Genomic DNA, 24,431 nt, shown 5'->3' with positions numbered 1-24,431 from the left:
CCACCCTCCCTCCTCCACCCTCCCTCTTCCCCCTTCCCGGGTTTCCCTTCCCGTGCAGCTTTCCTCCACAGCCCGACCCCCTCGCCGCCCTTTCTCATGCCCTGCTCTCTTCCCGTGCCCCCTTTCCGTCTTCGCCGCGCAGCCGCGGGGCTCGGGGCGCCGGAGAATAAAGGCCCGAGGGCCGGAGCCCGGCGTCCCTCGGCCCTTGCAGGAGTCCCCGCACGGGGCCGGAGGCTCTCGGCGGATCCCCCCGTGCCGGTCAAATGCCCCGCCCGACAGCGCCGGAGCTGCGGCTTTCCCGGCACGGCACCGAGAGCGGCCCCCGCTCTGTGCCGCGCCGTGCCCGCCGTCTGTGCCGCTCCCTCTCGCTGCCCCTGGCCCGGGACAGCGAGGCTGGGGAGGAACCTCGGCCCTTCTGGGAGCCGCCCCGCTTTCTTGTTGCAGCAGAATCCCTTTCTGCGGGGATGGACGTGTGCAAAGGGCTTGGAGGAAGCGCTGCGCTGCTGTCCGGGGCAGTCGGACTCGTTCTGTGCCTTCTTTGGGGCTCAGGGAAAGGGGGTGAAGACTCGGGGCTCTGATGCCGTTCGGGCACCCCGCGGTCCCCAGGAGCGGGAGCCCCACTGCGGTGCAGGAGCAGGCGGGGGGCGGGCGAGGGGCGTCACGCTGGGGGCCGTGCCCCAGAGGGACCCAAAGCTGCCACCAAATTCAGGGAGGGGTGGGTGTAGAATGCTAAAACCTGTCAAGGTATTCGTTTTTATAGGTCTTGGTAAAGAATAGGAATTTGTCTCTAAATTCATCTGGGGAGAAACCCTCTCTATCCACTCATTGTTTACAGGAATGCAGAAAACTCCGAGTGGAGATGGGTAGCAGTTTTGAAGATACTGCCCTAGCGTTTTTATCTAGGAATGGACCGAGCTGTGCCCCGAAACCATCAGAACAGCTGCAGGAGGCAATGGAAAGGACTCTCTGGCACCTTCTGCCTCCGTTCTCTGCCAGTCCCCAAATCGTGTCGCAGTCCCGGAAGAGGCGCTTGTCATCCAGAGTGCCAAATAAAGACCTGTAAATTCCCAGCTCTGCCTTGTGTTTCATGCGGTTTTTTTACTTCATATTTATGTCATTACAGAAAGCAAGGAAAGAAGAAATGTGACTGGTTCCCACTATTGCTGTGTGAAGGCTTTTTTAAAAGGCTGGTGTATTTGTATTCTCTTTCTCCACTCCAAGCTTGACTTTTCCTGTTTTTCGACGTCTGCTGCATTGGGTGTCCCAAGGGGTCTTAGGAGTTGGCGCTGATCCTGCTTTTTCTGAGGGTTAATCAAAGTGTGCTAGCAGAATGATAGTTTTCTGCACTGGAAAGCTTTCCCTCAATGCCATCAGTGCACGTACGTGTTTGAATTGTGGAACCAGACGGACTAAGGAAAGCCAAGGCCCGTAGCGGATTTCTGTTTGCTCTGTGTCTGTGAGAAGCGGGCTGTGTGCTGGACAGGGAGAGGCGCTGTTGGAGTGGCATCGGCGCCAGGTGTGAGTGTGAGGATGATGAGGGCTCGGAGCAGCCCAGGTGTGAGTGTGAGGATGATGGGGCTCGGAGCAGCCCAGGTGTGAGTGTGAGGATGATGAGGGCTCGGAGCAGCCCAGGTGTGAGGATGATGAGGGCTCGGAGCAGCCCAGGTGTGAGCTGTGAGGATGATGAGGGGGTGGCTCTTGCCGGGGCGGTTTTAACGGGGGGAGAGTTTGCCTCTGTACATTTTTGCATGGAGCTGCTGAGTGGAGGGGTTTATGGGGCGCTCCCGGCGCTGTCTCACGGAAGGACTGCGAGAGCTTCTCCCAGGGTCGGCGGGAACACCTGGATTCGCGCTTGGATACGTCCAAGCATCGCTTAAAGGAGGTGCCGAGGGACGAATCTTTGTGCCGGGGAGCAGCAGCCGAACAGGTGAGCCCGTGTGGGTTTGGAGCGGGGAATTTTGTCCTTCCCCTTTGCAATTTCATCTTGCCAGTCCCTCCCCGCTTCCCCAGGAACAAAAGTGCAGTTTATGAGGACGAAAGGGATTAAGGATAAGGAAGCAGCTCCTCTTCATTTATTGTCTGCGTTTGAACTGAGGGGATCCCTGTTCACTTGTGGTTTTAAGGGCGTTGATTGCAGGAAAAGCTGCCTTTTCCAGGCTGTTGGGGGTATCCCGGGGGTGACAGGGAATCCCTGCGTTCTATTTGAAGGGGAATGGGAAAAGTATTCTTGTGGTGTTATGGGTTTGGTTTGAAGGCAGCCACCCCATTTTCATCACCCTAGGGTTGAAATGGAGGGGGCAGCCGCGGTGTCCCTCCTTTTCAAGGGTTTGAATGGAGGTGGAAATGGCCCTTTGCCATCAGTCGAAGGCTTTCATTTGAGGAGCGCCCCTTCTTTTGTGCTCTCGTAGGGGACGAACCTGAAGGGGAGAGGACACTTCTTTGCCCTTGTTGAAGGGAGGCGAGCCCCGCCTGCGGCGTCAGTTTCGGGGTTCGGTTGCGGGAAGCTGCAGCTGTGGCAGCGTTTGCAGGGCTGCAATGGGGCCGTGCCGCTGCATGGGAGGGCACTTGTGGTGGCCGCGGCCTGGGCCGGAACGTTGCCGCTCGGGAGCGGCGCTGGCACGGCCTGGGCAGCTGCCAGGGCGCACGGGGGATTTGGCGCGGCCGGGCCGGCCAAGGGCGGTAGTGGCGGAGCCGCGCCGGTGCGAGCCGAGGGGAGCCGCGCCGGGCCGGCCAAGGGCGGCAGAGGCGGCGCGGGCGCTGCTGCGGCGGCCCGGGCGGTGCCGGCCGCTCCGGCCGCTCCGGGCGCGGGGCTCGGGCGCCGCCGCCACCCCCGGGCCCGGTGCCGGCCCCGCCGGGCAGGGGCAGCGGGCGCGGCTCTCCGGGCCGGCGCCGGCCCCGCGTGCCGGAGGAGCCGCCGGAGGAGCCGCTCTCCTGGCGGGAGCCGCGCTCCGTCCGGGGCCGGCAGCGAGCGCGGGCTTCGGCTGCTCGCAGTGCTGGGGCGGTGCCGCGGTTCGGAGGCGCTTTGTCGGCATTGATTGCATCGCTGTGCTCGGTTTGCAGCGGGTGTACGCTAAGGGGCTACGGTGTTCTTCCTGAGTGGTGCGGTTCTCGGTGCCGGTGGGGATGATAAAGGTTCGTTTCGGATTGGGTTTCGTAGTCGGATATGTTTTTTTTGCCGGGGTATTATGTTTAGAAAGGCGCGCAATGGTTTTTACGGGTCGTAGCGCGAAGCAGCGGTTCGGATTTTAATTCTGTTGAGGTGGCTTTTATTGGCGTGAGTGGGTAGTGTTTGTTTCGGTGGGCTTTTGAGGTAGCGTCGTGTCGTTCATAGCAGCGGGTTTTTAATCTCGCGAATTGCATGTGTGTTTATCGTCTTCCAGGGCTTTTATTTATTTGGTTGGTTTGATTGTAGTGTATGTTTTATGGTTGCGGGTAATATGGGAGACATTGTTTATGGTTACGTTTGTCTTTAGGCTTTGTGTTTATTTCTAGGTGTTATTTTTAATTTGATAGCGTGAGACACTATGGGTTTATTCAGTTAGGTATAAATTTTTTGTTGGAAATGAAAGTTTATTCGGTTTTGGGGCTATTTTTGTTGTTGTGGGTTTTTTTTTTTTTATTGTTTTTTGCTGTTGTTCTTTCATGTATTTGATTGTTGTTCATCGGTTTTTTTTTGGGAATATGGGTATTTATATGGTGGATCTTTTCAAGTAGTATTGAGTAGTTGTTTTCTTAGTTTTTAGTCCTTGAGATTTTTTCTATTTCGTTAAGTAGTTAGTCTGTTATATTTAGAGAGGATTGGTTATTCTTTGAGTTAGTGTAGAGGTAGAATTTTGTTTATTTTTTTTTAGTAACCTTCAGGGTCAGTGGCACTGTTTGGAGTTTAGTAGGTTGGTTTGATTTCTTTTTTTAGTAGTTGTTGTAATTTGCTGTGCGTGTTTCTATAGGGTTTTCTTTTATCTTGGTTCCATTTTTCGGATATGATGAGAATTTGTTATTGAAAAGAGTGTTTTGTGGTTTTTTGGCTGGCAGATTTTTGGCTGTTGGAGGTATCTTGATGTTTTTCGAAGATATTGCTGGCAATTCAATGCTCTTTGTATTGTAATTTTATTTAGGAATTGGATTTCTAATGTAATATTATAACTACATTTAAACAAAACAGATGTGTGGAAATGGGAATAAACCTCTCTTGTTTTTATATATTTGATCTTTTTTTAAAATTTTACTTGTAACATAAGTTATTATATATTACAATAAGATATTATCTTTTTTAATTAGAGTATTGTGTATATTTATAGATATGTAGATAGAGAATATAAATATAGACACAACCCAACTCAAATATAAATATAGAAATGTGTTTCAAATATATGCAGGTATACATAAAATTTTTAAATAATTGTAAATATAAAATAACATCAATTGATACTACGCATAATAAAAGTAATACTGTATATATCTTATTTATTATATTATAGGAAATAGATATAAAATAGATATATCAATTGATGTACTTAACTTATAAAACAAATTATAGATATGATAATTATAATTATAAAAGTATTTATCAAGTAGTTGAAAATAAAGGATGGTTTTGTTTTTCATTTGGCAAAAGCAGGGGTTTTAGTATAAAAATTATAAATACAAATAATATAAAGATAGAAGTCTAAGTATATAAATATATCATAAATAGCTAAAGATTAATATAAAAATTAAAAATAAAGGAAAAAACAAGGTTTAGCAGTAGATATGATACGTAATTTAAAAAATAATTTATCTCTATTATTTGAACAGGATACATATTATATATATTTTAAATATAATGCATCAATATAAACTAGAAATATAAATGTGTATATAGTCATGCAAGCTATAAATATAACAATATTTCAGTATAGTTTAAAAGAAGGGTTTTCTGGTATTTATTTAGTTAGAATTGGATTTTTTTTAAATAATAAAAGTGTTTTAGAAATGTAGTTTTAAACTATAGAAGAACTATATAAGAACTATACAATTAATAGAGAAAGATATTTATAAAAACACAGAGAAATACATATAAACAATAGGAATAGACAGAATATATTTTATAAATTACATGCTACATCAATGTTCACTATAAATATGCGTGTGACTATAAATATGAAAAATAGAAATAAAACTTTTATTTAAACATGGCTTTAAATCAAAGGGGCTTGTTTGGCTCTTGCTGGATAAGAGGCAGGTTTCTGGCATTTATTTCAGAGCAGTTTTTGTCTGGGGTCGCCCCTGTTCTTTTTTGCCGCCGTCGCTGCCCGCAACCCCGAGGCGCGCTGCGCCCCCGTCTGGGGCGGGCGGCAGTGCTGCCGCCTTGTGGGCAGAGCGCGGTACTGCAGCCGTGCGCCGGCAGGCAGCCGAGAGGCCGCCGTGTTGGGAGTGGCGTGTCGCGGGTGTCTCGGACTCGCTTGACCTTCTCAAAATGGCGGCCAAAAAGTCGGCAAAATAGCACACCCTGGTAAGTCTGCCGCCCTGTGGCCACAGAGCGGTACTGCACCCTCCGAGCCAGCGCCCTGCCTCTCGCCGCTGGGTGCCGGGGGCGGCGGAAGGACGCGGCTGCCGAGCGAAGGAAGGGCGAGGGGCGGGAGCGAGCGGCATCGGAACAGGGCTGCAGTCCCCGAAACCGCGCCCGCCCCGCTCCAGGCGCTGGGAGCGACCGCGGGCCGGACAATCCCGGCGGGGCGGCCCCGGGCAGGCAGCGGAGGAGGCGGAGCGGGGCCGTGGCTCTCCCCGCCGTCGCTGCCGCCAGCTTTGGAAGGTCGGGCCGGGCGCCCGTCCCGTCCCGCCGCCTCCCGGTCTCTGTAAACTCCTCTCTGGCTTCGCAGGTCCGTGCTGGAGGGTGGGAGAAAGGGCCCTGCTGGTTGCCGTGTCCTCGGTGGGCAGCGAGCTCTGACCTTGGCCGGATGGGCTGCTGAGTAATGGAACAATGGGGATGCGCTTTTATGTATTTAGTGACCTTTACAGATTTCTCCCCCTGCTTCAGGTGAGCATGCATCATTGCAGGCTTGGGATTGAGTGAAATGCGCTGAGGAAACCAGCTCTGGGGAGAGAGGGAGGGAGCGAAATCCTCTCCTAACATTTTCCAGTTCTTCTGTCAAACTCATCACAGCAGGACGGCTGAAAGCGTAAGAAGATGTGGAGGGAAAGAGAGAATCTGACAGGAGCATCGAACGCACGAGTGCACGTATTTTGCTTTTGGCTTGGATTTAAACTCAGAAGTTGTAAGGAATTTAGGAATGAGAAGGGACATTTCAGAAGGAGAAGAAGGAGTTGTTGTTACAGTCCTGGCAAAATCTCTTGTTCTAGCTAATAAAAGAAGTTAGTTTAAATTAAAAAAAATTTAAAATGTGGAGGTTTTTTCCTTGACTATTATATTAATTGGTGGTATATGGTGTGTTGTTTTATTTCTTGGTATTATTAACTCTGTGTAAATTGTTTTTTGAGTGAAGCTAACTTTCTGGATGGGTTGGTTTGTATTTGAGGTAGGTTTCAATAGGTTTCTTTCATAGACTTCTCATAGGTATTACTGGGATTTTGGTATTGTTTACTGTATGTATAAACATACAGATTTGGTAGGGCCAGTTGGGCTGCTGGAGTTTTGGGTGTGAATTTATTAGATGGCTTTTGTAAAATACAGAATAATTATGTAAGTTAACAGCAAATGACCCAATTTATCTAGCTATGCTACCTAACCACAAAGTTTTATGTCTTACCAGTTTTCTGTTCTTCTGCTCCAAGTAGCTGTTGCAAAAAAGAAAGCACTGTTATTTTTGTGAAGAGTTTTCTTCTATAACAAGCCCTTTACTCCCCTTGAATCTGAGTCTGAGAGGCCAAACAGCTGCAGCTGTTCTGAGGGCTTTTACACCTGGGAGGATTTGCCCCCTCCATTTTCCTGGGTGCCATGGGAACGAGAGGCGGGCACCATCGGGGGTATATTAACCCCAGCCTTGGCTGAGGGGCTTCATTCCCTCTCTGGGATGTGCTGGGGTAGGAGTTCTCCTCTCATTTCAGTGAAAAGGCTCTTTCAGCTCATCTCAGCTTGTTTCCAGCAGGTGTTTCTGGGCATCTAAAGCAGCAGAGGCTTGGAAGAGACAGTGAAGAAAACAGCATGGAATACAGGGAGTATGTAGGTTCAGAATTTTGGGTTTTGTGTTTAGGGGTGTTAAAGCACCTTTGTAATTTCTGGTTTTGTTCTTGGTTTGTTTTTTATGGTTTTTAGGAGGAGCACGCCTTTCAGAGATTCCAGGTTGTGTCAAGTACAACACTTTTTGCAGCAGATTCATCGTGTCTCAGCAGGGATCTGCCCAGTGTCAAGGATGATGTTTGAGATTGAGGCTTCAGGTGAGTTGAGGATTGTGAGTGGGAGAGGGAGGGTGAGCAGGTATCCAGTTAGGAGTTCTTGGGAGGGGGTTTGCAGGCAGCAGGGTGAGAAAGGGTGTTTATTTGTTTATTTGAGGGCCCCCCCCCCAAGGCTTCTAGCAGAGGCATTCCCATGTCTTAGAGCACACAGAGTCATCCACTGCACTCACAGGAATGCCATTTAACTTTGCCTTTCTCTAACCCAGGTGCCAGCCCTAATAAAGGCCACAGCCTTGGAATCAGGATGAAGCTGGAGCCTGAGGGAGCCAGGCACACTCAGGAGAGGGCAAGTAGCTGACTGGCTGGGATTTGGCCCACATAACTCTGGACTCATTCTTTGGTTTTGGTTTTCTTTATTGTAGCTGACCGAGAGGCTCACAGGCCATCACGAGGCTCTCTGAAGCAGACTCATTTCAGGTGCAACGTGGATTCCCATCACCGATCATCCAAAAGATAAGTTGGGAGCCACGGCCTGGAGATGGGGGCGTAGCAGGTTGGGAGTTCTTGGGACAGATTTAAAAATTAGCGGAGGGAAAAGCAAACTTGTCCAAGGGCCTCTTAGGACAGCTAAAGGGAGAGGCTCTACTTTTGATGGCAGCTTTCAGGCGGGCAGTGCAGAACAGCTCTTGTTTGTGTCGTGGTTTCCGGTGTGCCGTGTTCCCTAGTGTGTCTTTGGGGTCCCTTTTGCCTTCTTCCCTCGAGGCCCTCACCACAAGCATGATGTGTGGTGTTTGATGTCCCCCTGTTTGTCACGTTCTGTGTCACGGGTGTCTGCACACATATGGGTGCCGGAGCTGTTCTGCCCTGCCGCATGGCCAGCTGCAATGGGACAAGCCCTGGGGAGTGTAAATTTGTAATGGGGGCTGTACTTGGGCTCTAGATGCTATTCCTAGATGGACCTAAGGTGTTTGCAGCTTGTGAGTTATCCTGGTGGTGTTTGACACATGTTCTAACTTTCTTTCAGGTGCAGATGCATTGCATCCATGGCAGAGGGTCAGAGTTAGCAGGTGCCGGGCCTTCCTAGGAGCAGGGTGAGTAGCAGACTGGTGGGGTTTTGGCCGATGCGGTGCCAAGATCAGGCACTGATGTTTGGTTCTCTTTAATCTAGCTGTCTGAGAGACACCAGCCCGGTGACAGCAGGACCTTCCCAGCTGACGAGGTGGCCTTTCTTTGCACCTGGCACGGACCGGCATCGCCAGATGTCTGAGAGATAAGTAGAGGGCTATGACCCACAGAGGGGATGAAGGCAGAGGGTGCTGGTTTGGGAATTACTGGGAGGGGTTTTTGAGTCCAGTTTGGCGGTGGGCGGGTGTCCATGAAGTGGCCCCTTAGGCCCCATGAAAGCCAAGTCTCACTTTTGATCTCAGTGCTGAGGTGTTCAGGGCAGAGCAGTCCCGGTGTGTCTGGTGTCACTTGTCTGCTGTGCATTATGTGTTGTTTGTGTATCTCCTGTCTTTTACCTTAGCACTTTGAGGGGCCTGTCAGAAACCTTGGCATCATTGTTAGCATCTGTGATCTCTGCATTCCTTGGCCTGGCACCGAGGCCATAGAACTTTTGACTCGGGAGCTCAGACAGGCATCAGACTCTCCTCTCTTTGGATGCATCCAGTCAGATGTCTTGTCAGGTCTTGTTCTGAGCTGTACGGACAGCTGTGCCCCACCTGGATCCATTATGGTGGATTAGGGCTTGAAAGAATGTGAGGGCAGGCAGAGGATTCTGACCATAGGATTCCTAGGCATCCATCTTTACTCTTCTTGGAATCAATCATTCAGTTAGCATCTTCTTCCTGCAGTGTTCTCTGAGCCTCATCAGCTCACCGTCAGTTTGAACTGAGTCATCTCCTTTTGCATGCTCTCAGTCCTTGCAGCCATTTTCCTTGCCAAGAGATTTCTGTTCCTGTTGTGTCCCCGTTGTGTGTCCTGTCCTGTCTGTCCTGTGTCACGGGTGTCAGCACACATTTGTGCCGGAGCTGCTCTGCCCTGCCGCATAGCCTGGTGTGATAGGAGAGGGCCCGGGGACTTGGAATGTGTAATGTGGGGTGCAGTTGGACTCTGGATGGGATTTGTAGATGGACACAGGACATCTGGAGCTCTTAAGTTGTCCTGCAACAGTGTGACTCTTGTCCTAACGTTTTTTTCAGATTCAGATGTATTAAATCTGGGCCAGAGGGCCCCAACCCCTGTGAGGGGATTCCCCCGAGCAGGTGAGGCCCCATTTGTCTGTGGAGCAGAAGTGTACATGGTGACTCTGTTAGAGCTCTGTTCTTTGTCTTTCTTTTTAGGAAGTGAATCTGGATAGCAGCAGTCAAGGTGAGCCGTGGAGAGAAGTGGTTGTTATTGCTCAGCTCTCAAGGAGAAGAATTTTTTCAGCAGCTTGATCATGTCACAAGAGGGATCTGCCCAGTGTCAAGGATGATGTTTGAGATTGAGGCTTCAGGTGAGTTGAGGATTGTGAGTGGGAGAGGGAGGGTGAGCAGGTATCCAGTTAGGAGTTCTTGGGAGGGGGTTTGCAGGCAGCAGGGTGAGAAAGGGTGTTTATTTGTTTATTTGAGGGCCCCCCCCCCAAGGCTTCTAGCAGAGGCATTCCCATGTCTTAGAGCACACAGAGTCATCCACTGCACTCACAGGAATGCCATTTAACTTTGCCTTTCTCTAACCCAGGTGCCAGCCCTAATAAAGGCCACAGCCTTGGAATCAGGATGAAGCTGGAGCCTGAGGGAGCCAGGCACACTCAGGAGAGGGCAAGTAGCTGACTGGCTGGGATTTGGCCCACATAACTCTGGACTCATTCTTTGGTTTTGGTTTTCTTTATTGTAGCTGACCGAGAGGCTCACAGGCCATCACGAGGCTCTCTGAAGCAGACTCATTTCAGGTGCAACGTGGATTCCCATCACCGATCATCCAAAAGATAAGTTGGGAGCCACGGCCTGGAGATGGGGGCGTAGCAGGTTGGGAGTTCTTGGGACAGATTTAAAAATTAGCGGAGGGAAAAGCAAACTTGTCCAAGGGCCTCTTAGGACAGCTAAAGGGAGAGGCTCTACTTTTGATGGCAGCTTTCAGGCGGGCAGTGCAGAACAGCTCTTGTTTGTGTCGTGGTTTCCGGTGTGCCGTGTTCCCTAGTGTGTCTTTGGGGTCCCTTTTGCCTTCTTCCCTCGAGGCCCTCACCACAAGCATGATGTGTGGTGTTTGATGTCCCCCTGTTTGTCACGTTCTGTGTCACGGGTGTCTGCACACATATGGGTGCCGGAGCTGTTCTGCCCTGCCGCATGGCCAGCTGCAATGGGACAAGCCCTGGGGAGTGTAAATTTGTAATGGGGGCTGTACTTGGGCTCTAGATGCTATTCCTAGATGGACCTAAGGTGTTTGCAGCTTGTGAGTTATCCTGGTGGTGTTTGACACATGTTCTAACTTTCTTTCAGGTGCAGATGCATTGCATCCATGGCAGAGGGTCAGAGTTAGCAGGTGCCGGGCCTTCCTAGGAGCAGGGTGAGTAGCAGACTGGTGGGGTTTTGGCCGATGCGGTGCCAAGATCAGGCACTGATGTTTGGTTCTCTTTAATCTAGCTGTCTGAGAGACACCAGCCCGGTGACAGCAGGACCTTCCCAGCTGACGAGGTGGCCTTTCTTTGCACCTGGCACGGACCGGCATCGCCAGATGTCTGAGAGATAAGTAGAGGGCTATGACCCACAGAGGGGATGAAGGCAGAGGGTGCTGGTTTGGGAATTACTGGGAGGGGTTTTTGAGTCCAGTTTGGCGGTGGGCGGGTGTCCATGAAGTGGCCCCTTAGGCCCCATGAAAGCCAAGTCTCACTTTTGATCTCAGTGCTGAGGTGTTCAGGGCAGAGCAGTCCCGGTGTGTCTGGTGTCACTTGTCTGCTGTGCATTATGTGTTGTTTGTGTATCTCCTGTCTTTTACCTTAGCACTTTGAGGGGCCTGTCAGAAACCTTGGCATCATTGTTAGCATCTGTGATCTCTGCATTCCTTGGCCTGGCACCGAGGCCATAGAACTTTTGACTCGGGAGCTCAGACAGGCATCAGACTCTCCTCTCTTTGGATGCATCCAGTCAGATGTCTTGTCAGGTCTTGTTCTGAGCTGTACGGACAGCTGTGCCCCACCTGGATCCATTATGGTGGATTAGGGCTTGAAAGAATGTGAGGGCAGGCAGAGGATTCTGACCATAGGATTCCTAGGCATCCATCTTTACTCTTCTTGGAATCAATCATTCAGTTAGCATCTTCTTCCTGCAGTGTTCTCTGAGCCTCATCAGCTCACCGTCAGTTTGAACTGAGTCATCTCCTTTTGCATGCTCTCAGTCCTTGCAGCCATTTTCCTTGCCAAGAGATTTCTGTTCCTGTTGTGTCCCCGTTGTGTGTCCTGTCCTGTCTGTCCTGTGTCACGGGTGTCAGCACACATTTGTGCCGGAGCTGCTCTGCCCTGCCGCATAGCCTGGTGTGATAGGAGAGGGCCCGGGGACTTGGAATGTGTAATGTGGGGTGCAGTTGGACTCTGGATGGGATTTGTAGATGGACACAGGACATCTGGAGCTCTTAAGTTGTCCTGCAACAGTGTGACTCTTGTCCTAACGTTTTTTTCAGATTCAGATGTATTAAATCTGGGCCAGAGGGCCCCAACCCCTGTGAGGGGATTCCCCCGAGCAGGTGAGGCCCCATTTGTCTGTGGAGCAGAAGTGTACATGGTGACTCTGTTAGAGCTCTGTTCTTTGTCTTTCTTTTTAGGAAGTGAATCTGGATAGCAGCAGTCAAGGTGAGCCGTGGAGAGAAGTGGTTGTTATTGCTCAGCTCTCAAGGAGAAGAATTTTTTCAGCAGCTTGATCATGTCACAAGAGGGATCTGCCCAGTGTCAAGGATGATGTTTGAGATTGAGGCTTCAGGTGAGTTGAGGATTGTGAGTGGGAGAGGGAGGGTGAGCAGGTATCCAGTTAGGAGTTCTTGGGAGGGGGTTTGCAGGCAGCAGGGTGAGAAAGGGTGTTTATTTGTTTATTTGAGGGCCCCCCCCCCAAGGCTTCTAGCAGAGGCATTCCCATGTCTTAGAGCACACAGAGTCATCCACTGCACTCACAGGAATGCCATTTAACTTTGCCTTTCTCTAACCCAGGTGCCAGCCCTAATAAAGGCCACAGCCTTGGAATCAGGATGAAGCTGGAGCCTGAGGGAGCCAGGCACACTCAGGAGAGGGCAAGTAGCTGACTGGCTGGGATTTGGCCCACATAACTCTGGACTCATTCTTTGGTTTTGGTTTTCTTTATTGTAGCTGACCGAGAGGCTCACAGGCCATCACGAGGCTCTCTGAAGCAGACTCATTTCAGGTGCAACGTGGATTCCCATCACCGATCATCCAAAAGATAAGTTGGGAGCCACGGCCTGGAGATGGGGGCGTAGCAGGTTGGGAGTTCTTGGGACAGATTTAAAAATTAGCGGAGGGAAAAGCAAACTTGTCCAAGGGCCTCTTAGGACAGCTAAAGGGAGAGGCTCTACTTTTGATGGCAGCTTTCAGGCGGGCAGTGCAGAACAGCTCTTGTTTGTGTCGTGGTTTCCGGTGTGCCGTGTTCCCTAGTGTGTCTTTGGGGTCCCTTTTGCCTTCTTCCCTCGAGGCCCTCACCACAAGCATGATGTGTGGTGTTTGATGTCCCCCTGTTTGTCACGTTCTGTGTCACGGGTGTCTGCACACATATGGGTGCCGGAGCTGTTCTGCCCTGCCGCATGGCCAGCTGCAATGGGACAAGCCCTGGGGAGTGTAAATTTGTAATGGGGGCTGTACTTGGGCTCTAGATGCTATTCCTAGATGGACCTAAGGTGTTTGCAGCTTGTGAGTTATCCTGGTGGTGTTTGACACATGTTCTAACTTTCTTTCAGGTGCAGATGCATTGCATCCATGGCAGAGGGTCAGAGTTAGCAGGTGCCGGGCCTTCCTAGGAGCAGGGTGAGTAGCAGACTGGTGGGGTTTTGGCCGATGCGGTGCCAAGATCAGGCACTGATGTTTGGTTCTCTTTAATCTAGCTGTCTGAGAGACACCAGCCCGGTGACAGCAGGACCTTCCCAGCTGACGAGGTGGCCTTTCTTTGCACCTGGCACGGACCGGCATCGCCAGATGTCTGAGAGATAAGTAGAGGGCTATGACCCACAGAGGGGATGAAGGCAGAGGGTGCTGGTTTGGGAATTACTGGGAGGGGTTTTTGAGTCCAGTTTGGCGGTGGGCGGGTGTCCATGAAGTGGCCCCTTAGGCCCCATGAAAGCCAAGTCTCACTTTTGATCTCAGTGCTGAGGTGTTCAGGGCAGAGCAGTCCCGGTGTGTCTGGTGTCACTTGTCTGCTGTGCATTATGTGTTGTTTGTGTATCTCCTGTCTTTTACCTTAGCACTTTGAGGGGCCTGTCAGAAACCTTGGCATCATTGTTAGCATCTGTGATCTCTGCATTCCTTGGCCTGGCACCGAGGCCATAGAACTTTTGACTCGGGAGCTCAGACAGGCATCAGACTCTCCTCTCTTTGGATGCATCCAGTCAGATGTCTTGTCAGGTCTTGTTCTGAGCTGTACGGACAGCTGTGCCCCACCTGGATCCATTATGGTGGATTAGGGCTTGAAAGAATGTGAGGGCAGGCAGAGGATTCTGACCATAGGATTCCTAGGCATCCATCTTTACTCTTCTTGGAATCAATCATTCAGTTAGCATCTTCTTCCTGCAGTGTTCTCTGAGCCTCATCAGCTCACCGTCAGTTTGAACTGAGTCATCTCCTTTTGCATGCTCTCAGTCCTTGCAGCCATTTTCCTTGCCAAGAGATTTCTGTTCCTGTTGTGTCCCCGTTGTGTGTCCTGTCCTGTCTGTCCTGTGTCACGGGTGTCAGCACACATTTGTGCCGGAGCTGCTCTGCCCTGCCGCATAGCCTGGTGTGATAGGAGAGGGCCCGGGGACTTGGAATGTGTAATGTGGGGTGCAGTTGGACTCTGGATGGGATTTGTAGATGGACACAGGACATCTGGAGCTCTTAAGTTGTCCTGCAACAGTGTGACTCTTGTCCTAACGTTTTTTTCAGATTCAGATGTATTAAATCTGGGCCAGAGGGCCCCAACCCCTGTGAGGGGATTCCCCCGAGCAGGTGAGGCCCCATTTGTCTGTGGAGCAGAAGTGTACATGGTGACTCTGTTAGAGCTCTGTTCTTTGTCTTTCTTTTTAGGAAGTGAATCTGGATAGCAGCAGTCAAGGTGAGCCGTGGAGAGAAGTGGTTGTTATTGCTCAGCTCTCAAGGAGAAGAATTTTTTCAGCAGCTTGATCATGTCACAAGAGGGATCTGCCCAGTGTCAAGGATGATGTTTGAGATTGAGGCTTCAGGTGAGTTGAGGATTGTGAGTGGGAGAGGGAGGGTGAGCAGGTATCCAGTTAGGAGTTCTTGGGAGGGGGTTTGCAGGCAGCAGGGTGAGAAAGGGTGTTTATTTGTTTATTTGAGGGCCCCCCCCCCAAGGCTTCTAGCAGAGGCATTCCCATGTCTTAGAGCACACAGAGTCATCCACTGCACTCACAGGAATGCCATTTAACTTTGCCTTTCTCTAACCCAGGTGCCAGCCCTAATAAAGGCCACAGCCTTGGAATCAGGATGAAGCTGGAGCCTGAGGGAGCCAGGCACACTCAGGAGAGGGCAAGTAGCTGACTGGCTGGGATTTGGCCCACATAACTCTGGACTCATTCTTTGGTTTTGGTTTTCTTTATTGTAGCTGACCGAGAGGCTCACAGGCCATCACGAGGCTCTCTGAAGCAGACTCATTTCAGGTGCAACGTGGATTCCCATCACCGATCATCCAAAAGATAAGTTGGGAGCCACGGCCTGGAGATGGGGGCGTAGCAGGTTGGGAGTTCTTGGGACAGATTTAAAAATTAGCGGAGGGAAAAGCAAACTTGTCCAAGGGCCTCTTAGGACAGCTAAAGGGAGAGGCTCTACTTTTGATGGCAGCTTTCAGGCGGGCAGTGCAGAACAGCTCTTGTTTGTGTCGTGGTTTCCGGTGTGCCGTGTTCCCTAGTGTGTCTTTGGGGTCCCTTTTGCCTTCTTCCCTCGAGGCCCTCACCACAAGCATGATGTGTGGTGTTTGATGTCCCCCTGTTTGTCACGTTCTGTGTCACGGGTGTCTGCACACATATGGGTGCCGGAGCTGTTCTGCCCTGCCGCATGGCCAGCTGCAATGGGACAAGCCCTGGGGAGTGTAAATTTGTAATGGGGGCTGTACTTGGGCTCTAGATGCTATTCCTAGATGGACCTAAGGTGTTTGCAGCTTGTGAGTTATCCTGGTGGTGTTTGACACATGTTCTAACTTTCTTTCAGGTGCAGATGCATTGCATCCATGGCAGAGGGTCAGAGTTAGCAGGTGCCGGGCCTTCCTAGGAGCAGGGTGAGTAGCAGACTGGTGGGGTTTTGGCCGATGCGGTGCCAAGATCAGGCACTGATGTTTGGTTCTCTTTAATCTAGCTGTCTGAGAGACACCAGCCCGGTGACAGCAGGACCTTCCCAGCTGACGAGGTGGCCTTTCTTTGCACCTGGCACGGACCGGCATCGCCAGATGTCTGAGAGATAAGTAGAGGGCTATGACCCACAGAGGGGATGAAGGCAGAGGGTGCTGGTTTGGGAATTACTGGGAGGGGTTTTTGAGTCCAGTTTGGCGGTGGGCGGGTGTCCATGAAGTGGCCCCTTAGGCCCCATGAAAGCCAAGTCTCACTTTTGATCTCAGTGCTGAGGTGTTCAGGGCAGAGCAGTCCCGGTGTGTCTGGTGTCACTTGTCTGCTGTGCATTATGTGTTGTTTGTGTATCTCCTGTCTTTTACCTTAGCACTTTGAGGGGCCTGTCAGAAACCTTGGCATCATTGTTAGCATCTGTGATCTCTGCATTCCTTGGCCTGGCACCGAGGCCATAGAACTTTTGACTCGGGAGCTCAGACAGGCATCAGACTCTCCTCTCTTTGGATGCATCCAGTCAGATGTCTTGTCAGGTCTTGTTCTGAGCTGTACGGACAGCTGTGCCCCACCTGGATCCATTATGGTGGATTAGGGCTTGAAAGAATGTGAGGGCAGGCAGAGGATTCTGACCATAGGATTCCTAGGCATCCATCTTTACTCTTCTTGGAATCAATCATTCAGTTAGCATCTTCTTCCTGCAGTGTTCTCTGAGCCTCATCAGCTCACCGTCAGTTTGAACTGAGTCATCTCCTTTTGCATGCTCTCAGTCCTTGCAGCCATTTTCCTTGCCAAGAGATTTCTGTTCCTGTTGTGTCCCCGTTGTGTGTCCTGTCCTGTCTGTCCTGTGTCACGGGTGTCAGCACACATTTGTGCCGGAGCTGCTCTGCCCTGCCGCATAGCCTGGTGCGATAGGAGAGGGCCCGGGGACTTGGAATGTGTAATGTGGGGTGCAGTTGGACTCTGGATGGGATTTGTAGATGGACACAGGACATCTGGAGCTCTTAAGTTGTCCTGCAACAGTGTGACTCTTGTCCTAACGTTTTTTTCAGATTCAGATGTATTAAATCTGGGCCAGAGGGCCCCAACCCCTGTGAGGGGATTCCCCCGAGCAGGTGAGGCCCCATTTGTCTGTGGAGCAGAAGTGTACATGGTGACTCTGTTAGAGCTCTGTTCTTTGTCTTTCTTTTTAGGAAGTGAATCTGGATAGCAGCAGTCAAGGTGAGCCGTGGAGGGAAGTGGTTGTTATTGCTCAGCTCTCAAGGAGAAGAATTTTTTCAGCAGCTTGATCATGTCACAAGAGGGATCTGCCCAGTGTCAAGGATGATGTTTGAGATTGAGGCTTCAGGTGAGTTGAGGATTGTGAGTGGGAGAGGGAGGGTGAGCAGGTATCCAGTTAGGAGTTCTTGGGAGGGGGTTTGCAGGCAGCAGGGTGAGAAAGGGTGTTTATTTGTTTATTTGAGGGCCCCCCCCCCAAGGCTTCTAGCAGAGGCATTCCCATGTCTTAGAGCACACAGAGTCATCCACTGCACTCACAGGAATGCCATTTAACTTTGCCTTTCTCTAACCCAGGTGCCAGCCCTAATAAAGGCCACAGCCTTGGAATCAGGATGAAGCTGGAGCCTGAGGGAGCCAGGCACACTCAGGAGAGGGCAAGTAGCTGACTGGCTGGGATTTGGCCCACATAACTCTGGACTCATTCTTTGGTTTTGGTTTTCTTTATTGTAGCTGACCGAGAGGCTCACAGGCCATCACGAGGCTCTCTGAAGCAGACTCATTTCAGGTGCAACGTGGATTCCCATCACCGATCATCCAAAAGATAAGTTGGGAGCCACGGCCTGGAGATGGGGGCGTAGCAGGTTGGGAGTTCTTGGGACAGATTTAAAAATTAGCGGAGGGAAAAGCAAACTTGTCCAAGGGCCTCTTAGGACAGCTAAAGGGAGAGGCTCTACTTTTGATGGCAGCTTTCAGGCGGGCAGTGCAGAACAGCTCTTGTTTGTGTCGTGGTTTCCGGTGTGCCGTGTTCCCTAGTGTGTCTTTGGGGTCCCTTTTGCCTTCTTCCCTCGAGGCCCTCACCACAAGCATGATGTGTGGTGTTTGATGTCCCCCTGTTTGTCACGTTCTGTGTCACGGGTGTCTGCACACATATGGGTGCCGGAGCTGTTCTGCCCTGCCGCATGGCCAGCTGCAATGGGACAAGCCCTGGGGAGTGTAAATTTGTAATGGGGGCTGTACTTGGGCTCTAGATGCTATTCCTAGATGGACCTAAGGTGTTTGCAGCTTGTGAGTTATCCTGGTGGTGTTTGACACATGTTCTAACTTTCTTTCAGGTGCAGATGCATTGCATCCATGGCAGAGGGTCAGAGTTAGCAGGTGCCGGGCCTTCCTAGGAGCAGGGTGAGTAGCAGACTGGTGGGGTTTTGGCCGATGCGGTGCCAAGATCAGGCACTGATGTTTGGTTCTCTTTAATCTAGCTGTCTGAGAGACACCAGCCCGGTGACAGCAGGACCTTCCCAGCTGACGAGGTGGCCTTTCCTTGCACCTGGCACGGACCGGCATCGCCAGATGTCTGAGAGATAAGTAGAGGGCTATGACCCACAGAGGGGATGAAGGCAGGGTGCTGGTTTGGGAATTACTGGGAAGGGTTTTTGAGTCCAATTTGGCGGTGGGGGGGGTGTCCATGAAGTGGCCCCTTAGGCCCCATGAAAGCCAAGTCTCACTTTTGATCTCAGTGCTGAGGTGTTCAGGGCAGAGCAGTCCCGGTGTGTCTGGTGTCACTTGTCTGCTGTGCATTATGTGTTGTTTGTGTATCTCCTGTCTTTTACCTTAGCACTTTGAGGGGCCTGTCAGAAACCTTGGCATCATTGTTAGCATCTGTGATCTCTGCATTCCTTGGCCTGGCACCGAGGCCATAGAACTTTTGACTCGGGAGCTCAGACAGGCATCAGACTCTCCTCTCTTTGGATGCATCCAGTCAGATGTCTTGTCAGGTCTTGTTCTGAGCTGTACGGACAGCTGTGCCCCACCTGGATCCATTATGGTGGATTAGGGCTTGAAAGAATGTGAGGGCAGGCAGAGGATTCTGACCATAGGATTCCTAGGCATCCATCTTTACTCTTCTTGGAATCAATCATTCAGTTAGCATCTTCTTCCTGCAGTGTTCTCTGAGCCTCATCAGCTCACCATCAGTTTGAACTGAGTCATCTCCTTTTGCATGCTCTCAGTCCTTGCAGCCATTTTCCTTGCCAAGAGATTTCTGTTCCTGTTGTGTCCCCGTTGTGTGTCCTGTCCTGTCTGTCCTGTGTCACGGGTGTCAGCACACATTTGTGCCGGAGCTGCTCTGCCCTGCCGCATAGCCTGGTGCGATAGGAGAGGGCCCGGGGACTTGGAATGTGTAATGTGGGGTGCAGTTGGACTCTGGATGGGATTTGTAGATGGACACAGGACATCTGGAGCTCTTAAGTTGTCCTGCAACAGTGTGACTCTTGTCCTAACGTTTTTTTCAGATTCAGATGTATTAAATCTGGGCCAGAGGGCCCCAACCCCTGTGAGGGGATTCCCCCGAGCAGGTGAGGCCCCATTTGTCTGTGGAGCAGAAGTGTACATGGTGACTCTGTTAGAGCTCTGTTCTTTGTCTTTCTTTTTAGGAAGTGAATCTGGATAGCAGCAGTCAAGGTGAGCCGTGGAGAGAAGTGGTTGTTATTGCTCAGCTCTCAAGGAGAAGAATTTTTTCAGCAGCTTGATCATGTCACAAGAGGGATCTGCCCAGTGTCAAGGATGATGTTTGAGATTGAGGCTTCAGGTGAGTTGAGGATTGTGAGTGGGAGAGGGAGGGTGAGCAGGTATCCAGTTAGGAGTTCTTGGGAGGGGGTTTGCAGGCAGCAGGGTGAGAAAGGGTGTTTATTTGTTTATTTGAGGGCCCCCCCCCCAAGGCTTCTAGCAGAGGCATTCCCATGTCTTAGAGCACACAGAGTCATCCACTGCACTCACAGGAATGCCATTTAACTTTGCCTTTCTCTAACCCAGGTGCCAGCCCTAATAAAGGCCACAGCCTTGGAATCAGGATGAAGCTGGAGCCTGAGGGAGCCAGGCACACTCAGGAGAGGGCAAGTAGCTGACTGGCTGGGATTTGGCCCACATAACTCTGGACTCATTCTTTGGTTTTGGTTTTCTTTATTGTAGCTGACCGAGAGGCTCACAGGCCATCACGAGGCTCTCTGAAGCAGACTCATTTCAGGTGCAACGTGGATTCCCATCACCGATCATCCAAAAGATAAGTTGGGAGCCACGGCCTGGAGATGGGGGCGTAGCAGGTTGGGAGTTCTTGGGACAGATTTAAAAATTAGCGGAGGGAAAAGCAAACTTGTCCAAGGGCCTCTTAGGACAGCTAAAGGGAGAGGCTCTACTTTTGATGGCAGCTTTCAGGCGGGCAGTGCAGAACAGCTCTTGTTTGTGTCGTGGTTTCCGGTGTGCCGTGTTCCCTAGTGTGTCTTTGGGGTCCCTTTTGCCTTCTTCCCTCGAGGCCCTCACCACAAGCATGATGTGTGGTGTTTGATGTCCCCCTGTTTGTCACGTTCTGTGTCACGGGTGTCTGCACACATATGGGTGCCGGAGCTGTTCTGCCCTGCCGCATGGCCAGCTGCAATGGGACAAGCCCTGGGGAGTGTAAATTTGTAATGGGGGCTGTACTTGGGCTCTAGATGCTATTCCTAGATGGACCTAAGGTGTTTGCAGCTTGTGAGTTATCCTGGTGGTGTTTGACACATGTTCTAACTTTCTTTCAGGTGCAGATGCATTGCATCCATGGCAGAGGGTCAGAGTTAGCAGGTGCCGGGCCTTCCTAGGAGCAGGGTGAGTAGCAGACTGGTGGGGTTTTGGCCGATGCGGTGCCAAGATCAGGCACTGATGTTTGGTTCTCTTTAATCTAGCTGTCTGAGAGACACCAGCCCGGTGACAGCAGGACCTTCCCAGCTGACGAGGTGGCCTTTCCTTGCACCTGGCACGGACCGGCATCGCCAGATGTCTGAGAGATAAGTAGAGGGCTATGACCCACAGAGGGGATGAAGGCAGGGTGCTGGTTTGGGAATTACTGGGAAGGGTTTTTGAGTCCAATTTGGCGGTGGGGGGGGTGTCCATGAAGTGGCCCCTTAGGCCCCATGAAAGCCAAGTCTCACTTTTGATCTCAGTGCTGAGGTGTTCAGGGCAGAGCAGTCCCGGTGTGTCTGGTGTCACTTGTCTGCTGTGCATTATGTGTTGTTTGTGTATCTCCTGTCTTTTACCTTAGCACTTTGAGGGGCCTGTCAGAAACCTTGGCATCATTGTTAGCATCTGTGATCTCTGCATTCCTTGGCCTGGCACCGAGGCCATAGAACTTTTGACTCGGGAGCTCAGACAGGCATCAGACTCTCCTCTCTTTGGATGCATCCAGTCAGATGTCTTGTCAGGTCTTGTTCTGAGCTGTACGGACAGCTGTGCCCCACCTGGATCCATTATGGTGGATTAGGGCTTGAAAGAATGTGAGGGCAGGCAGAGGATTCTGACCATAGGATTCCTAGGCATCCATCTTTACTCTTCTTGGAATCAATCATTCAGTTAGCATCTTCTTCCTGCAGTGTTCTCTGAGCCTCATCAGCTCACCATCAGTTTGAACTGAGTCATCTCCTTTTGCATGCTCTCAGTCCTTGCAGCCATTTTCCTTGCCAAGAGATTTCTGTTCCTGTTGTGTCCCCGTTGTGTGTCCTGTCCTGTCTGTCCTGTGTCACGGGTGTCAGCACACATTTGTGCCGGAGCTGCTCTGCCCTGCCGCATAGCCTGGTGCGATAGGAGAGGGCCCGGGGACTTGGAATGTGTAATGTGGGGTGCAGTTGGACTCTGGATGGGATTTGTAGATGGACACAGGACATCTGGAGCTCTTAAGTTGTCCTGCAACAGTGTGACTCTTGTCCTAACGTTTTTTTCAGATTCAGATGTATTAAATCTGGGCCAGAGGGCCCCAACCCCTGTGAGGGGATTCCCCCGAGCAGGTGAGGCCCCATTTGTCTGTGGAGCAGAAGTGTACATGGTGACTCTGTTAGAGCTCTGTTCTTTGTCTTTCTTTTTAGGAAGTGAATCTGGATAGCAGCAGTCAAGGTGAGCCGTGGAGAGAAGTGGTTGTTATTGCTCAGCTCTCAAGGAGAAGAATTTTTTCAGCAGCTTGATCATGTCACAAGAGGGATCTGCCCAGTGTCAAGGATGATGTTTGAGATTGAGGCTTCAGGTGAGTTGAGGATTGTGAGTGGGAGAGGGAGGGTGAGCAGGTATCCAGTTAGGAGTTCTTGGGAGGGGGTTTGCAGGCAGCAGGGTGAGAAAGGGTGTTTATTTGTTTATTTGAGGGCCCCCCCCCCAAGGCTTCTAGCAGAGGCATTCCCATGTCTTAGAGCACACAGAGTCATCCACTGCACTCACAGGAATGCCATTTAACTTTGCCTTTCTCTAACCCAGGTGCCAGCCCTAATAAAGGCCACAGCCTTGGAATCAGGATGAAGCTGGAGCCTGAGGGAGCCAGGCACACTCAGGAGAGGGCAAGTAGCTGACTGGCTGGGATTTGGCCCACATAACTCTGGACTCATTCTTTGGTTTTGGTTTTCTTTATTGTAGCTGACCGAGAGGCTCACAGGCCATCACGAGGCTCTCTGAAGCAGACTCATTTCAGGTGCAACGTGGATTCCCATCACCGATCATCCAAAAGATAAGTTGGGAGCCACGGCCTGGAGATGGGGGCGTAGCAGGTTGGGAGTTCTTGGGACAGATTTAAAAATTAGCGGAGGGAAAAGCAAACTTGTCCAAGGGCCTCTTAGGACAGCTAAAGGGAGAGGCTCTACTTTTGATGGCAGCTTTCAGGCGGGCAGTGCAGAACAGCTCTTGTTTGTGTCGTGGTTTCCGGTGTGCCGTGTTCCCTAGTGTGTCTTTGGGGTCCCTTTTGCCTTCTTCCCTCGAGGCCCTCACCACAAGCATGATGTGTGGTGTTTGATGTCCCCCTGTTTGTCACGTTCTGTGTCACGGGTGTCTGCACACATATGGGTGCCGGAGCTGTTCTGCCCTGCCGCATGGCCAGCTGCAATGGGACAAGCCCTGGGGAGTGTAAATTTGTAATGGGGGCTGTACTTGGGCTCTAGATGCTATTCCTAGATGGACCTAAGGTGTTTGCAGCTTGTGAGTTATCCTGGTGGTGTTTGACACATGTTCTAACTTTCTTTCAGGTGCAGATGCATTGCATCCATGGCAGAGGGTCAGAGTTAGCAGGTGCCGGGCCTTCCTAGGAGCAGGGTGAGTAGCAGACTGGTGGGGTTTTGGCCGATGCGGTGCCAAGATCAGGCACTGATGTTTGGTTCTCTTTAATCTAGCTGTCTGAGAGACACCAGCCCGGTGACAGCAGGACCTTCCCAGCTGACGAGGTGGCCTTTCCTTGCACCTGGCACGGACCGGCATCGCCAGATGTCTGAGAGATAAGTAGAGGGCTATGACCCACAGAGGGGATGAAGGCAGGGTGCTGGTTTGGGAATTACTGGGAAGGGTTTTTGAGTCCAATTTGGCGGTGGGGGGGGTGTCCATGAAGTGGCCCCTTAGGCCCCATGAAAGCCAAGTCTCACTTTTGATCTCAGTGCTGAGGTGTTCAGGGCAGAGCAGTCCCGGTGTGTCTGGTGTCACTTGTCTGCTGTGCATTATGTGTTGTTTGTGTATCTCCTGTCTTTTACCTTAGCACTTTGAGGGGCCTGTCAGAAACCTTGGCATCATTGTTAGCATCTGTGATCTCTGCATTCCTTGGCCTGGCACCGAGGCCATAGAACTTTTGACTCGGGAGCTCAGACAGGCATCAGACTCTCCTCTCTTTGGATGCATCCAGTCAGATGTCTTGTCAGGTCTTGTTCTGAGCTGTACGGACAGCTGTGCCCCACCTGGATCCATTATGGTGGATTAGGGCTTGAAAGAATGTGAGGGCAGGCAGAGGATTCTGACCATAGGATTCCTAGGCATCCATCTTTACTCTTCTTGGAATCAATCATTCAGTTAGCATCTTCTTCCTGCAGTGTTCTCTGAGCCTCATCAGCTCACCATCAGTTTGAACTGAGTCATCTCCTTTTGCATGCTCTCAGTCCTTGCAGCCATTTTCCTTGCCAAGAGATTTCTGTTCCTGTTGTGTCCCCGTTGTGTGTCCTGTCCTGTCTGTCCTGTGTCACGGGTGTCAGCACACATTTGTGCCGGAGCTGCTCTGCCCTGCCGCATAGCCTGGTGCGATAGGAGAGGGCCCGGGGACTTGGAATGTGTAATGTGGGGTGCAGTTGGACTCTGGATGGGATTTGTAGATGGACACAGGACATCTGGAGCTCTTAAGTTGTCCTGCAACAGTGTGACTCTTGTCCTAACGTTTTTTTCAGATTCAGATGTATTAAATCTGGGCCAGAGGGCCCCAACCCCTGTGAGGGGATTCCCCCGAGCAGGTGAGGCCCCATTTGTCTGTGGAGCAGAAGTGTACATGGTGACTCTGTTAGAGCTCTGTTCTTTGTCTTTCTTTTTAGGAAGTGAATCTGGATAGCAGCAGTCAAGGT

At 51.0% G+C, this 24,431-nt stretch overlaps 7 long non-coding RNA genes across 7 annotated transcripts; all 7 read left to right on the top strand.

Annotated features, from left to right (window-relative positions):
* Nucleotides 1-7,407: 7,407 nt before the first annotated feature.
* LOC141729999 (uncharacterized) lies at nucleotides 7,408-8,939 on the top strand. The gene is made up of 3 exons (XR_012581500.1): nucleotides 7,408-7,678; nucleotides 7,755-8,423; nucleotides 8,501-8,939. It is a non-coding gene; the product is annotated as an uncharacterized LOC141729999 (long non-coding RNA).
* A 774-nt stretch (nucleotides 8,940-9,713) lies between these two features.
* On the top strand, nucleotides 9,714-11,394 carry LOC141729998 (uncharacterized). The gene is made up of 4 exons (XR_012581499.1): nucleotides 9,714-9,829; nucleotides 10,054-10,133; nucleotides 10,210-10,878; nucleotides 10,956-11,394. It is a non-coding gene; the product is annotated as an uncharacterized LOC141729998 (long non-coding RNA).
* A 774-nt stretch (nucleotides 11,395-12,168) lies between these two features.
* LOC141729997 (uncharacterized) lies at nucleotides 12,169-13,849 on the top strand. The gene is made up of 4 exons (XR_012581498.1): nucleotides 12,169-12,284; nucleotides 12,509-12,588; nucleotides 12,665-13,333; nucleotides 13,411-13,849. It is a non-coding gene; the product is annotated as an uncharacterized LOC141729997 (long non-coding RNA).
* Nucleotides 13,850-14,623: 774 nt separating this feature from the next.
* Nucleotides 14,624-16,304, top strand: LOC141729996 (uncharacterized). The gene is made up of 4 exons (XR_012581497.1): nucleotides 14,624-14,739; nucleotides 14,964-15,043; nucleotides 15,120-15,788; nucleotides 15,866-16,304. It is a non-coding gene; the product is annotated as an uncharacterized LOC141729996 (long non-coding RNA).
* A 777-nt stretch (nucleotides 16,305-17,081) lies between these two features.
* LOC141729995 (uncharacterized) lies at nucleotides 17,082-18,437 on the top strand. Its single transcript, XR_012581496.1, has 4 exons — nucleotides 17,082-17,194; nucleotides 17,419-17,498; nucleotides 17,575-18,243; nucleotides 18,321-18,437. It is a non-coding gene; the product is annotated as an uncharacterized LOC141729995 (long non-coding RNA).
* A 1,095-nt stretch (nucleotides 18,438-19,532) lies between these two features.
* LOC141729994 (uncharacterized) lies at nucleotides 19,533-20,891 on the top strand. The gene is made up of 4 exons (XR_012581495.1): nucleotides 19,533-19,648; nucleotides 19,873-19,952; nucleotides 20,029-20,697; nucleotides 20,775-20,891. It is a non-coding gene; the product is annotated as an uncharacterized LOC141729994 (long non-coding RNA).
* Nucleotides 20,892-21,986: 1,095 nt separating this feature from the next.
* LOC141729993 (uncharacterized) lies at nucleotides 21,987-23,345 on the top strand. The gene is made up of 4 exons (XR_012581494.1): nucleotides 21,987-22,102; nucleotides 22,327-22,406; nucleotides 22,483-23,151; nucleotides 23,229-23,345. It is a non-coding gene; the product is annotated as an uncharacterized LOC141729993 (long non-coding RNA).
* Nucleotides 23,346-24,431: the final 1,086 nt, after the last annotated feature.

Source organism: Zonotrichia albicollis, chromosome 9, assembly GCF_047830755.1.
Source record: "Zonotrichia albicollis isolate bZonAlb1 chromosome 9, bZonAlb1.hap1, whole genome shotgun sequence".
NCBI lineage: Eukaryota > Metazoa > Chordata > Aves > Passeriformes > Passerellidae > Zonotrichia > Zonotrichia albicollis.
Note: the sequence above shows the minus strand (reverse complement) of the source record. Positions and strands in the feature narration are given on the sequence as shown.